Raw genomic sequence first — 14360 nt, forward strand, 5'->3', positions numbered from 1 at the left:
ATGTCAATTTATACCACCTTTTTCTCATGAAGGTATACCAAATTTTGCAGCTATGATAGATTTTGCAATAGAATCTTTATATTGTGATTTTTTTAATAATAAAAAACAACATATAAAGTATAATTTAACTAAATTAGAGTGGGAAGCATTACAATAACTTAGTAGAAATGAAGAACTTATTATAAAACCAGCAGACAAAGGGAATAAGGTTGCATTAATGCATTTTTCACAATATGTTCAGATGTGTTTGGAATATTTACATGTTCTGTTAAAGAATATGAAGAAGCCACTCAACAATTTAGAAATTTATTTCAGAAGGGACAGCTTTTAGGATATTTTTCAAAAGATGATGTAGATATTAAATTTAAAATAGATAATTGTGAAGTTGCTAGATTTTATTGTCTGTCTAAAATACATAAGGACACCCAGAACTCTTCGGGTCGTACTACTGCATCCGCAATGTAATTATTTCCTTAATAATATGGGTATATTTTTACACAGTTTTCTTTTACCATATGTTATTAGACAAAGTTCTTTTATTAAAGACAGTTCTTATTTCTTAGAACAGGTATTACCCCTTAAATGGTCTAAAGATATGTATTGGTTAACAGCAGATGTGAAGAGTCTGTACACAAGTATTAATCATCAGCATGGGTTAGAAGCATTAAACAAAACCTTGGGAGATAGCCCCCTTTCACATTATATAATTGAATTGGTTGATTTTTGTTTAAGAAATAATTATTTTGAGTTTGATGGACAGATATTTCACCAGTTGAAGGGTACAGCCATGGGGGCAGCTTTTGCCCCCATGTATGCTAATATCATGATGGGGCTTTTTGAAATGGAATTTTTGTACCAGAAAGAATTTTTCAAACAGTATGTGGTGAAATATTATCGATATATAGATGATTTAACTTTTATATGTAAGGGGGGGTAGAGAAGATGTTAGTAATTTTATACACGCCCTCCAAGAAAATAGATTTTCATTGAAGTTTGATGGCTTTCAACTAGGGAATAAGGTTAACTTCTTGGATATAAATCATGAAGGAGGTAGAAATGGGAGAATTATTACTAAGGTATTTCGTAAATTTGAGGATGGTTTACGCTTCTTAGATGGAACTAGCCATCATCCTCCACATTTATTAAAATCTTTACCGTATGGAGAATTAATGAGAATAAAGAGACTATGTAATAACAATAATGAGGTAAATAAGGAGTTAGAAAAAATGTCTCAGTTATTTATAAAGGGCTTATAATGCTAAGGAAGTGTTACTCTCTTTAGATAAAGTTAATAAGAACATTACATATAAGCCTAGTAAAAATTGTAATAAACATCAAGGTAGATTTAAGAAAGAATTAAATCATTTGAGAAAGATCTATGTGGTTATGACCTATGATCTATTGGCAGAAGAAGTTAAGCAGATTATTCAACTTTATTGGACTTCCCTGTTAAAATATAGGGATTTAGTAGATGTTTTTGAAAAAAATATTAAATTTTTCCTTTAGAAGGGGCAAGAATTTAGAGGATATGCTAGTCCATGCTAGATTTTTACTCCTACAGCACATTTGAATATAATTTTGAGCTTAGCAGGAACCTATCCTTGTGGTAGGTGTATAACATGCCAATGTGTGAGTAGAACATTTCAATGTATTAATGGACAGAATTTTCAATCTAAAGGTATGTTTTCATGTAATACTGAAAGCATTGTGTATACTCTCAAATGTCCATGTGGAATGTTTTATGTGGGGGAAAGTAAAAGGGCTTTTAAAATTAGGTTACAGGAACATGCGAGGGATATTAGGAATGAAAAGTTAGAAAGTCCACTTGCAATGCACTTTAAAAAATATCACAATAGTAACCAACAGGGTATGCTAGGTACTGTTTTAGAACATGTTTCTATTGCTCAATATGGTACTAATATGAAGAAAAAACTGTTGTATAAGGAAACAGTTTTCATATTGAAATATGGCACTTTATCCCCAAGTGGCATTAACGTAGAATGTAATTGGAGAGTTTTTATTTAATTAATTAGTTAATTATATAATTATTTAGGTGTTTTAATTGTTTAATTGTTAAAATAGGTTGATTAATTTTATTGTATAAATATGTGATTTTTTTTTCTGTTTGTATTCTCCTAGGAATGCATTTGCCTATGTGCTAGAGAGAGTTTGGATTAGATTTTGTGGTGTATCCTGTTTTTTTGGTCATTTGCTTTTATTTGGTTCACATTTTTTTGTTTTATTTGTTGTTTATAGTAAGTCTAAAATTCTCAGACATCCCTTTGCTACTTCTGTCCATGTGTCAGTGAGCCATGGTCTACCCTACAGATTCCTAAATACTCCTGAAACATAAGCAGTCTACAGAGCACAGTTGTTGCCTTACTACCTTGACACCAACATCCTTATGTTTAATGTCCCTCCTCAACAGCTCAGGATTCTAAATTGCTCCCCAAACTAAACTGATAATTTCTAGCTAGTTTATTCTGCATGCCTACTGCTTTATCTGTACCACCATCTCTCTGTTTTATGTGCCTTCCCTGGTTAATTCCTCCTAAAGTAATCTGACTTTTTATAACAAGTATAAACTATACTTCTATTACCTGACCATCTGCAACAAACAGCAACTCTCCAACTTGACCTTCAACCCCAAGCCCTGATTGGTGTTTCATTTAATTAACGGAACATTTGTTCTCTTTCTCTTGCTTACTTACTGGTACTTTGCATAATACGTCCTTGTGTTGGCTTAGTGGGTTTGTATTTTTCCTTATTTTGTTTTTTGTTTTTTGTTTTTTGTTCTTGTGGGGGTCCATACTGATAACTTTTTTAGCTCTCTGTAGCTCAAACTGATGAAATGTTACTGTATACCATTCAGTATGTACCATTGTAATACACTGAAACAACATTCAAAAGTATGGCATCCTTTCCCCATGTCAAAAATGATTAAAGGACGTTTGCAGAGCCATGGCAGTCAGGGGCGGCTCGTCCTATCGGACTGCTGGACTGCAGCCCTCCCACCTAGAAAAAAAACAAAAATAAAATCTGTAAAACAAAAAAATCACGAGTCCCAATTCTCTGCGCATGTGCGGACAACTCAGACTGCCTTTATCAGCAGTCCAGATATGGGCTAAGAGGTACTCAGCAATCATTGCTGTGAGATACCAGGAATCTGTGCGGTGATGACCGCACAGAACAGAGGAGCTCCGGACTGCTTCAGCCGCAGTCAGAACCAATGAGGAGGACTGAGCTGCTCTCGCAGGACGTTCAGTGTGCAGGCTTCATGGATTACTGCTGGACAAAGGCTTCAGGTAGGTGTTTGGATTGTGGGCTTGCTTCGTTCGCTGGATTACTTCATGAAACCGGGTAGGTGTTCGTGTTCGGCGGAGTTTGGGCTGGTAGGTGAAGGCTTTATATCACTGGCTGGGGTTTTATACTACTGCTAAACAAAGGTTGTGTGTGTTTGTGTGTGAAATGCCCCAGTTACTATATATTGGTGGCTAGAGAGAACAAATGGTGGTGGGTAGAGATACTCAGGCTTGAACGCTGTACCTTGTATGCAGGTGTTAAAGACCTGAAATCCCTACCCACCACCATTTGTAAAAAAAATTGCAGATTTTTGCCTCATATTTGATCTGATCTGTTCCTCATACTATCTGTGGTTTCTAAATGCTGCAATGCTTGATATTTGATGGTGCAGTGGTAGCATTGTTGCCTCACAGCTGCAGATGTTCAGGTTTGATTCTTGGCTTGGGTGCCTTCTGTGTGGAGTCTGCATCTTCTCCCTGTGTTTGTGTGGGTTTGCTTTTGTGTCCTCCCATGTTACAAAGACATGTCTGCATTATTTCTTCCTCGGCCTCTGCTGAAAATTGTTTTTTTGTTCCAAGTCAGACTGTCCTGATTAACAAATGTTAAATAAAATTGACAGGCATTTGAATTTCAGACTTCACGTTTCTGAATGTTTAATTCCTTACATATCTGATGGTGCAGTGGTAGCATTGTTGCCTCACAGCTATAGGTTTTCTGGTTTGATTCTTGGCTAGGGTGCCTTCTATGTGGAGTCTGCATCTAATCCCTATGTTTGTGTGGATTTGCTCTGTTGTCCTGCCATTTTACAAAGACATGTGTCTGCAGTATTTCTCCCTGGGCCTCTGCTGAAAACTGTTTTTGTTCCATCAGAAGTAAAATTGACAGGCATTTGAATTTCAGACTTCATATTCTTCAGAAAATACATAGTAACACAACCTTTTATTCTAGCAGTTTTCTAAGTTTACAAGATGAAGATTTGAAACGTGTCCTTATTTTTGGGACTGTATTACCCCATCATTGGCTTTGCCCAGGTTTTTTTGTGCTAAGGTTGACAGCTATGGCAAGAACTGAATTCACTGAATATGTTTGAGGGGTGTATTCCCTCATTACTGGGTTTGACAGCTATGGTGAGAACTGAATTCATTAAATAATAGCCATTTAAGTTCAGTCTTCCTCTCTTTCACAAAGCAGCTGATTTGGCATAGTGGCATGTTGCTCTGACTGTTTTGCACAGGGACCTTGGCAGTAAAATGTATGGTGGTAACACAGCATTTTTCTTTCACAGAGCAGGTGATTTAGCATAGTCCAAAACGAACAAACTAGGCAATAGAAAACCACAGACAAACCAAACGAAAAGGAAAACCAACAGCTTACAGCTAGTAAAGGGTGATGGTCCCAAAAAACTAAACTTCTGCTTAACGTAAAATCAGTTTAATATACAATCTTTTACGTTTTCATCACTCTTAGTAAGGTAACTTCTTCAGAAAAAACAACAGACAAACAGTGGTTACAAAATTGTCGCTAAATTTAAACTTTGTTGCATAAAATCATGTGACAAGCACAAACAGTGGTTTAAAGGTAAAGCAACCAAATGTTTAATACTAAACTGTGAAAACCAACCTTATATCATAAACACTTCTTCAAATGGAAAATTATTTTATGATTCCTACTCTTAAAAATATTAAACTTTAAAAATCTAAAATATATACCTATAATAGTTACCGTTAAGGTGCTTGAAAGAGGAATACAGGAAAACATAATACACAAACAGTGTATCTAAAGTCGTTAATAATATCCAATGACTTAAACTAAGTTTATCGCATGAGGTTTCGTAATTTAAGGAGGCATGAAATGTTACAGTTCTCATTGAGACCGGGAAAAGAAAATGCATTAAGTGCTAGTTGCCATTCAAGTATCCCAGACCTCCAAGAGTACTGAATAGGGACCTCCCCTAATATCAAGTATTAACTGGTGGATAGCCTGAAAGATAAACCAATGTCCATCATTTAGGGAAATACGTTTTGCTAAAGCATTTTCGAATTTGTTTTTACTAATCGAGTAAGAGTGTTCATAAATTCTCTTACGGAACTTCCTGTCCGTTTTACCTATGTAAAATGCCAGACACAAGTTACAAGAAGCTAAATAGACAACACTCCTGGACTCACAATTCAGCTTGTGGTTAATATAACATTTACCAGCATTTATTACTCTAAAAGCATTTCCTGTTTTTATATATCTGCACATCCTACATGCCCCACATGTAAATGTTCCATTTAGTCTAGAACTAAGCTTTGTACTTTTACTTTCAAAGAAACTTTTTAAATTAATACCTCTTCTATAAACAATACTAGGTGACTGTCCAATTCTATCAATTAAGGAGATGTCCTTATAAAGGAAACTCCAATTTTTATAAAGAATTAGTTTTAGCTGTTCACTGTCATTACTAAAAGTAGTTATAAAGGAAGCACTACAAGGAGTAGACTGCCTAGTTTGCTGACTTATTCAAACAGCTATGTTAGTAGACGAGTTGCAGTCAGATGGTGAAGCAACTTGAGTAGTGACAAGTGATGTAGAAACAACAGAAGTCGTCACTAAATTTACATCACAGTCAACAACAAATGATGGTAAAAGTGATTGAACAGTACCTCTACAATGTTTATTTTTTATTTCTTCAGTTAGTTCATCAATTAAACTGACAGGATAACCTCTGTTGTAGAACATATCTTTTAAGAGCTGACATTCAATAATAAAATAATGTTCGTTAGAACACATTCTTGCAGCTCTTATGAGTTGACCTTTCACTATGGAACATTTTCGTGCATAAAGGTGTGCACAAGAGTAATGTAAAAAACAATTTTCATACTGCAAGCATAGACTACCTGGATGTTAATTTAACTAAAGATACAGTAAATAGGAGATACGTCTCCAAAATCTATAGAAAACCTACATACTGTAATTCTTTTTTTACATTACTCTAGTGCACACCCTTATGCACACACACGTTCCATAGTGAAAGGTCAAATCATAAGAGCTGCAAGAATGTGTTCTAACGAACATGATTTTATTATGTGATTAGTAAAAACAAAATAGAAAATGCTTTAGCAAAACATATTTCCCTAAATAAAAACCAACAACCAAAAGTTCCAAATGAATAACAACTGATAAAACTGTATAGAGTCTCTATTTGGTTTAAAATAAGCTCACCACGAACAATAAGACACAGTCAAGTCGATAAAGTTCACAAACATCCAATGCTGATGTGTAAAAGGCACAATTTTTCGCGATACACTCGTTTTCTGCGATGAAAAATCACCAAATGCAGCAGTAATAAAAGATAAATTCCTTTATGATAAGTTTTTCGCTTTTCGGCTTCTTCAGACTGTTTAACAATGAGACATGGTTAAAATAAGCATTTAAATAGACTACTCATTGGTTGGAACCATGAGCATGTCATAGATCACACAACAACTAGGACCGGAACTAACCCTGCACTAGCATAAGTGGTTAAAATCACAATACAGAAATTCAAAGCATATTTAGGATTTCAAAAGTTACAAAAAATCTATATCTGTACATCATTCAATGCGTTAAAACTGAGTCAATCCATCTGCTTCAAGATCGTTAAAAAACATATATATATGCACATAAACATACCATGAACAAGGCGCTAACGCCAACATATTCAAATAATATTTAGATGGATACCTGATGTTATTCATGCATATAGAGGTCGTAGGAACACTTAGTTTGTATAACATCTAGAGATATATCCATTCTCAAAATCGCAATGAAGATTACTGACTGCCGTACATCCTTATCTGGTGATGACGTCACCACGTAATGCAACGGCAACAAAAGAACAGGCAGCTGACTTTCAGAACAAAACTCTCCTAATACAACCAGCATATGATAATTAACTACATAAAGTACAACAGTGCAAAATATATATTAAATACATCAGAACATATTGGTTAATTTAAAGAACCTTCCTAAAACATTCTCTAAGCATGTGTAATCCTCACCTATCATACTGTGAGAACAAGGTAAGGAAGAACTACATTACAGCAAATGAAGAGTTATGAATTATCAATGTTTACAATAAAAAACAGGAATCGCATTCACTACATATGCTGAGAGTGAAGGGAACAGAAATAAATAAAAAATAATAAAACAGATCTGTGAATAGTGTAAATGCCTGTCCGACCCTCATCTAATAACATCTCACAGGGATGTGCAAAACACGACTATTTAAAAATTCCTGGAACAAGTACATGACATGAACAGGAGACCAGTTGGTATACTGAAATATGTTACTAACTTATATTAAAACATTTGATAAAAGACATGTGTATAATTTTAGTGTGAGGTGTTTATGCAAGCGATTTAATACCATAGCACCCCAAAGTAAGGAACTTATTTTACCTTATCCCTAAGAGACTCCTTTAGCCTAATGGAGCTTGTACAAACCGTTCCCACTTTGAGTAGTCGTACTAGAGTATTTAAATGTTTATTTTAACCATGTCTCATTGTTAAACAGTCTGAAGAAGCCGAAAGGCGAAAGCGCTTACTGTGAATAAAAGGAATTTATCTTTTATTACTGCTGCATTTGGTGATTTTCTGTATTTGTGCCTTTTACACATCAGCATTGGATGTTTGTGAACTTTATCGACTTGACTGTGTCTTATTGTTCGAAGTGGTGAGCTTATTTTAAACCAAATAGAGACTCTATACAGTACTGTATTGGTGCCATAGATCAGATATTTCCCTAAATGATGGACATTGGTTTATGTTTCAGGCTATCGACCAGTTAATACCTGATATTAGGGGAGGTCCCTATTCAGTACTCTTGGAGGTCCAGGAACTTGAATGGCAACTAGCACTTAATGCATTTTCTTTTCCCGGTCTCAGTGAGAACTGTAACATTTCATGCCTCCTTAAATTGCGAAACCTCATGCGATAAACTTAGTTTAAGTTGTTGAATTTTATTAATGACTTTAGATACACTATTTGTGTATTATGTTTACCTGTATTCCTCTTTCAAGCACCTTAACGGTAACTATTATAGGTATATATTTTAGATTTTTAAAGTTTAATATTTTTAAGAGTAGGAATCATAAAATAATTTTCCATTTAAAGAAGTGTTTATGATATAAGGTTGGTTTTCACAGTTTAGTATTAAACATTTGGTTGCTTTACCTTTAAACCACTGTTTGTGCTTGTCACATGATTTTATGCAACAAAGTTTAAATTTAGCGACAATTTTGTAACGGCTGTTTGTCTGTTGTTTGTTCTGAAGAAGTTACCTTACTAAGAGTGATGAAAATGTGAAAGATTGTATATTAAACTGATTTTACGTTAAGCAGAAGTTTCGTTTTTGGGACTATCTCCTTTTACTAGCTGTAAGCTGTTGGTTTTCCTTTTTGTTTGGTTTGTCTGTGGTTTTCTATTGCCTAGTTTGTTCGTTTTGGAGTTTGTCATGGCAACTGGATCACCTAATAGCCCAGCTAGTCCGAATTTGTTCGGGCGAATACAACCTTTGCAACCTGTGGATATAACTAATATTCTCAGTTCACTGTCACAACGTATTGACAATTTAACTCATCGACTTGACTTTTTTGACAAGCAACGGAGTGGTGAGCATACTACAACAACTTTCAACTAACAGATCCAACCATGAGAATGTGAATTCTCAAAATCACCCCAATAACATTGAACCTCGATCTCAGGTTTCAGAGGGCTCAATACCACTGGGACAACAAGTGATACCATCAGGACAACAAGCGGGCCCAACCGTTCACAACTTGACACCATTTGCAGCAGGTAATCGTGTTTCTTTTGAGCCTGCAATTACTAATGAGACTATTGGTGTTCCATCTTTTCTTGACTGGGTGAACGATACACCAAAGTTATCCTATTGGTTCACCAATATTCAGGAATAACCGGCTCTTAACTCTAATCCATCTTAAACAGGTTTATGTACTATTGCTGACAAATTGAAATTATCTGATGTGAAACTTCTAAAACTAAAAAAAACTTCAACTCGAGGTGGTATATTTTAGGCAATGTCTGTCTAAGAGAATGGTACCTAAGGGTCTTCGTTGTCACTAATTTCCAACTGGTTTAACACCAGATTCCCTTTTTCATACAGAATTACTTGCTTTCTTTGATCAACAAGGATTCCAACTCATGGAACTAATGGTAAAACATTATTCATTACAAATTGAGAATTTAGCGAGAGAAGCTGAAGATTTGGATAATGTTATTAAATCCCATCTTGACTTTGTTAGATATAGATTCAACTACAACAGAGTCTTTACTAGCATTGAGCAATTACTAGACAGACTTAAAAATAATAAAATTAAAAAAATGAACCGTGACCGTTTAGCATACAACAACGGCACAGCTTATCCTAGACCGCAAATCTCGCAAGTTTGGCAGAGCACTAATTCTGTGGTACCTTTGACTGGAGCTAATATATCTAACAATTCATCTAATAACCTTGTTGACATTTCACCATTCCTTGATAATGTGGATAATAACACTGAACCTGTGGATACAGTTAGACGAAGTGAAAGACTCCGGTCTAACTATACCCAACGTGATGGGCAAGCAAATAATAACCAATCCACTCTAAATTTTCACCAAGACATGAACAACATGCCTATGATGGGGCCACGTAATCCCCAGTATCAGAGGAACAAAAGGTGGAACAACTGTCAGAAGAGATAGTTTTAAATGACTATTGATGCTAACAAACTTGTTGTTCTTACTAATTCTAAGGAGGACTTTACTGTTTATAACTTTTCATCTATTGGTATTGGGGCTTCTTTAATTGAATTACTAGCAAAAAATAATACATACGTTTTGAGTAAAACTATTAATGTAGATAAAATTTTGTTAGACTTAAAATGTTATGTAAGGAAATTAAATCTTTCCTTTTTATTGGGTAACATTGAACAACCTGAATACGTACTAAAACCTGCTAGTATGTTTAATCCCCCACTTCACCCTCTTTTAGTTCTATTTGAAAATGTGTGCAAACTTGACATTAGGCATATACCTTTAATTAGAGCTAGTAATAACATTTATAAACAGAGTAACACCACTGTGGAACACCTACGAGCATTGAAATTACTTAGATCAGCTCATGTCCATATATTTAAGCCAAATAAAGGTGGTGGACTTGTTTTTGACATCACTGACTACAATAAAAAAATGGAGTCAGTATTGAACAACATGGCTTACTCTATGTCATCAGTGAATGAAATGAATGTAGCACAATCTAGGGTTAGGGTTTATTTCAGGAATTCGTTCATCGAAGCCAAAATTGACTTGGATACATTTAACTAGATTAACATACTTTATCCAAAAACACCAGTCATTTTTGGAATACCTAAGATCCATAAGAATAGATATGATCCTCCTATGTGACCACTTATTGATGGTAGAGGTTCTTTGACATACTCATGTGCAAAACTTGTTGACTCAATATTACAAAAATATCTTAAACTTGAGTCATGAGTGTGTAAAGATTCATGGACCTTTTTGCAAAATTTAAATACCTTAGAGGTTAATCAAGAAGAAAACTTCCTCACCATCGACGTGGTTGATTTATATACTTCTATTCCCCACCTAGAAGCAGTAGAATGGATAGCACTTTTTTTGAAAAACAGGAAAGCACCACAAAGGGACATTGAGCTGGTGAGTGAATTGATTGATATTATACTTACTAATAATTTTTTTACCTTTAATGGTAAGATTTATTTGCAAAAACAAGGAGTTGCCATGGGCTCCCCTTGTAGAGCGAGTTTAGCTAACATGTTTATGGCACAATGGGAAGAACTTTTCATTTTTGACAAACCTGAAATAAATACATCCTTTACGTTTTATACTAGATTTTTAGATGACATTTTTGTCATTTTTAAATGGAATGAGACAGATGCTAATCAATTGGTCGACTACTTTAATTCTACTACAGCATTTGTTAAGTTTACTTACAATTTTCATACTGCAAGCATAGACTACCTGGATGTTAATTTAACTAAAGATACAGTAAATAGGAGATATGTCTCCAAAATCTATAGAAAACCTACTTACTGTAATTCTTTTTTACATTACTGTAGTTCACACCCTTATACAGAAAAACATTCCATAGTGAAAGGTCAACTCATAAGAGCTGCAAGAATGTGTTCTAACTAAAGTGATTTTATTATTGAATGTCAGCTCTTAAAAGATATGTTCTACAACAGAGGTTATCCTGTCAGTTTAATTGATGAACTAACTGAAGAAATAAAAAATAAACATTGTCGAGGTACTGTTCAACCACTTTTGCCATAATTTGTTGTTGACTGTGATGAAAATTTAGTGACGGCTTCTGTTGTTTCTACAACACTTGTCACTATTCAAGTTGCTTCACCATCTGACTGCAACTCGTCTATTAACATAGCTGTTCGAATAAGCCAGCAAACTAGGCAGTCTACTCCTTGTAGTGCTTCCTTTATAACTACTTTTAGTAATAACAGTGAACAGCTAAAACTAATTCTTTATAAAAATTGGAGTTTCCTTTATAAGGACATCTCCTTAATTGATAGAATTGGACAGTCACCTAGTATTGTTTACAGAAGAGGTATTAATTTAAAAAGTTTCTTTGAAACTAAAAGTACAAAGTTTAGTTCTAGACTAAATGGAACATTTACATATGGGACATGTAGGATGTGCAGATATATAAAAACAGGAAACTCTTTTAGAGTAATGAATACCGGTAAATTTTATATTAACCACAAGCTGAATTGTGAGTCCAGGAGTGTTGTCTGTTTAGCTTCCTGTAACTTGTGTCTGGCATTTTACATAGGTAAAATGGACAGGAAGTTCCGTGAGAGAATTTATGAACACTCTTACGCGATTAGTCAAAACAAAATAGAAAATGCTTTAGCAAAACATATTTCCCTAAATGATGAACATTGGTTTATCTTTCAGGCTATCGACTAGTTAATATCTGATATTAGGGGAGATTCCTATTCAGTACTCTTGGAGATCCGGGAACATGAATGGCAACTAGCACTTAATGCATTTTATTTTCCCGGCCTCAATGAGAACTGTCACATTTCATGCCTCCTTAAATTACGAAACCTCATGCGGTAAACTTAGTTTAAGTTGTTGGATATTATTAATGACTTTAGATACACTATTTGTGTATTATGTTTACCTGTATTTCTCTTTCAAGCACATTAACGGTAACTATTATAGGTATATAGTTTAGATTTTTAAAGTTTAATATTTTTAAGAGTAGGAATCATAAAATAATTTTCCATTTGAAGAAGTGTTTATGATATAAGGTTGGTTTTCACAGTTTAGTATTAAACATTTGGTCGCTTTACCTGTAACCCACTGTTTGTGCTTGTCACATGATTTTATGCAACAAAGTTTAAATTTAGCGGCGATTTTGTAACCGCTGTTTGTCTGTTGTTTTTTCTGAAGAAGTTACCTTACTAAGACTGACGAAAACATGAACGATTGTATATTAAACTGATTTTACATTAAGCAGAAGTTTCGTTTTTGGGACTATCACCCTTTACTAGCTGTAAGCTGTTGGTTTTCCTTTTCATTTGGTTTGTCTGTGATTTGGCATAGTGGCATGTTGCTCTGACTGTTTTGCACAGAGACATTGGTAGTAAAATGTATGGTGGTAACACAGCATTTTTCTTTCACAAAGCAGCTGATGTGGCACAGTGGCATGTTGCTCTGACTGTTTTGCACAGGGACCTTGGCAGTAAAATGTATGGTGGTAACACAGCATTTTTCTTTCACAAAGCAGCTGATGTGGCACAGTGGTATGTTGCTCTGACTCTTTTGCACAGGGACCTTGGCAGTAAAATGTATGGTGGTAACACAGCATTTTATTCTAGCAACTTTCCAATATTATACAAGCAATGTTTAATTTGTCCCTGGTTTTGGACTTTTGACCCCCCCCCCCCAATAAATTTGGCTTTTTCCAGATTTCTTGTGATGCGAAGTTGAGATGCAGTTGAGTATTGAGTAGATTTTACAAGGATCTGAGAGCTGCAGGGGAAGAGAAGTTTAGTGCTGCTTATGCTAAATCAGCTTGCATTGTTAATAGCGCAACAGGTTGTGTACTTGCTTTTGATGCAGAAGGTTGTTGGTTCTACTCCCACAAGGGGTGAATGCTGCCGTAGTGAAAAAGTTAAGATGCTAACTATGAGCCTGTTATCAGTTTGGCATCCATTTCCTATTGCAATATTACTAGCTTATCATTTTTAATGTAATATAGGCAATTTATTCCTCAGGGGCATCAGACACTTTATTTTTCGATGAAACCATGAAATATAAAGGTGTTTGCTAGCAGCAACCTCTTCATTAGTTACAGATTTATTTAATGTGGAATTATTTAGATGACTTTTTTACTTCTTCAGAGATTGTGCATATTTACTGATAATGGTGGGCTGTAGAATTGTGCATATTTACTGATAATGGTGGACTGTAGAATTGTGCATATTTACTGATAATGGTGGACTGTAGAAGTTTGAGTAGACTTTTATGATGGAAATGTTCTGAACTGGGCAGTTTTGTCATTATGGATACATGCATTTTGTTTCATTGTTTACTGGAAAGATGTTCTGAATTGGGCAGTTTTGTCATTATTGGTGCATGCGTTTTGTTTCATTGTTTACTGGAAAAATGTTCAAAACAATAGGAAGGTATATCAAAGAGCACATGTATGTTTCATATGCAAGGGGCCTATGATTTGAAAACAGCCCAGAATAATCTTTATCTGCCACTGGTAAAATGTATTTTCTTTGAATGTGGGTTTCAATGCTGTTTCAGTGAATGTGAGTTTCAAGGGCAGAGAAGTTTTAATGCTAAGTTTGTTTAGCAGATATCATAGTGTTTGTGCTGTAAAATGCAAAATAAAACTTTCAAATGAAGATCAAATCATCATAGAAGTAAATCAGCATGCACATTAGTGTTTATGGTAAATGGAGTGAAATAGCCAAGTAATGGATCACTGGAATGGCTGCAGGGGGAGGCTCCATTCGACC

This window comes from Protopterus annectens, chromosome 3.part1 (genome assembly GCF_019279795.1).
Source record: "Protopterus annectens isolate FY-2018-M chromosome 3.part1, PAN1.0, whole genome shotgun sequence".
NCBI classification, from domain to species: domain Eukaryota; kingdom Metazoa; phylum Chordata; order Ceratodontiformes; family Protopteridae; genus Protopterus; species Protopterus annectens.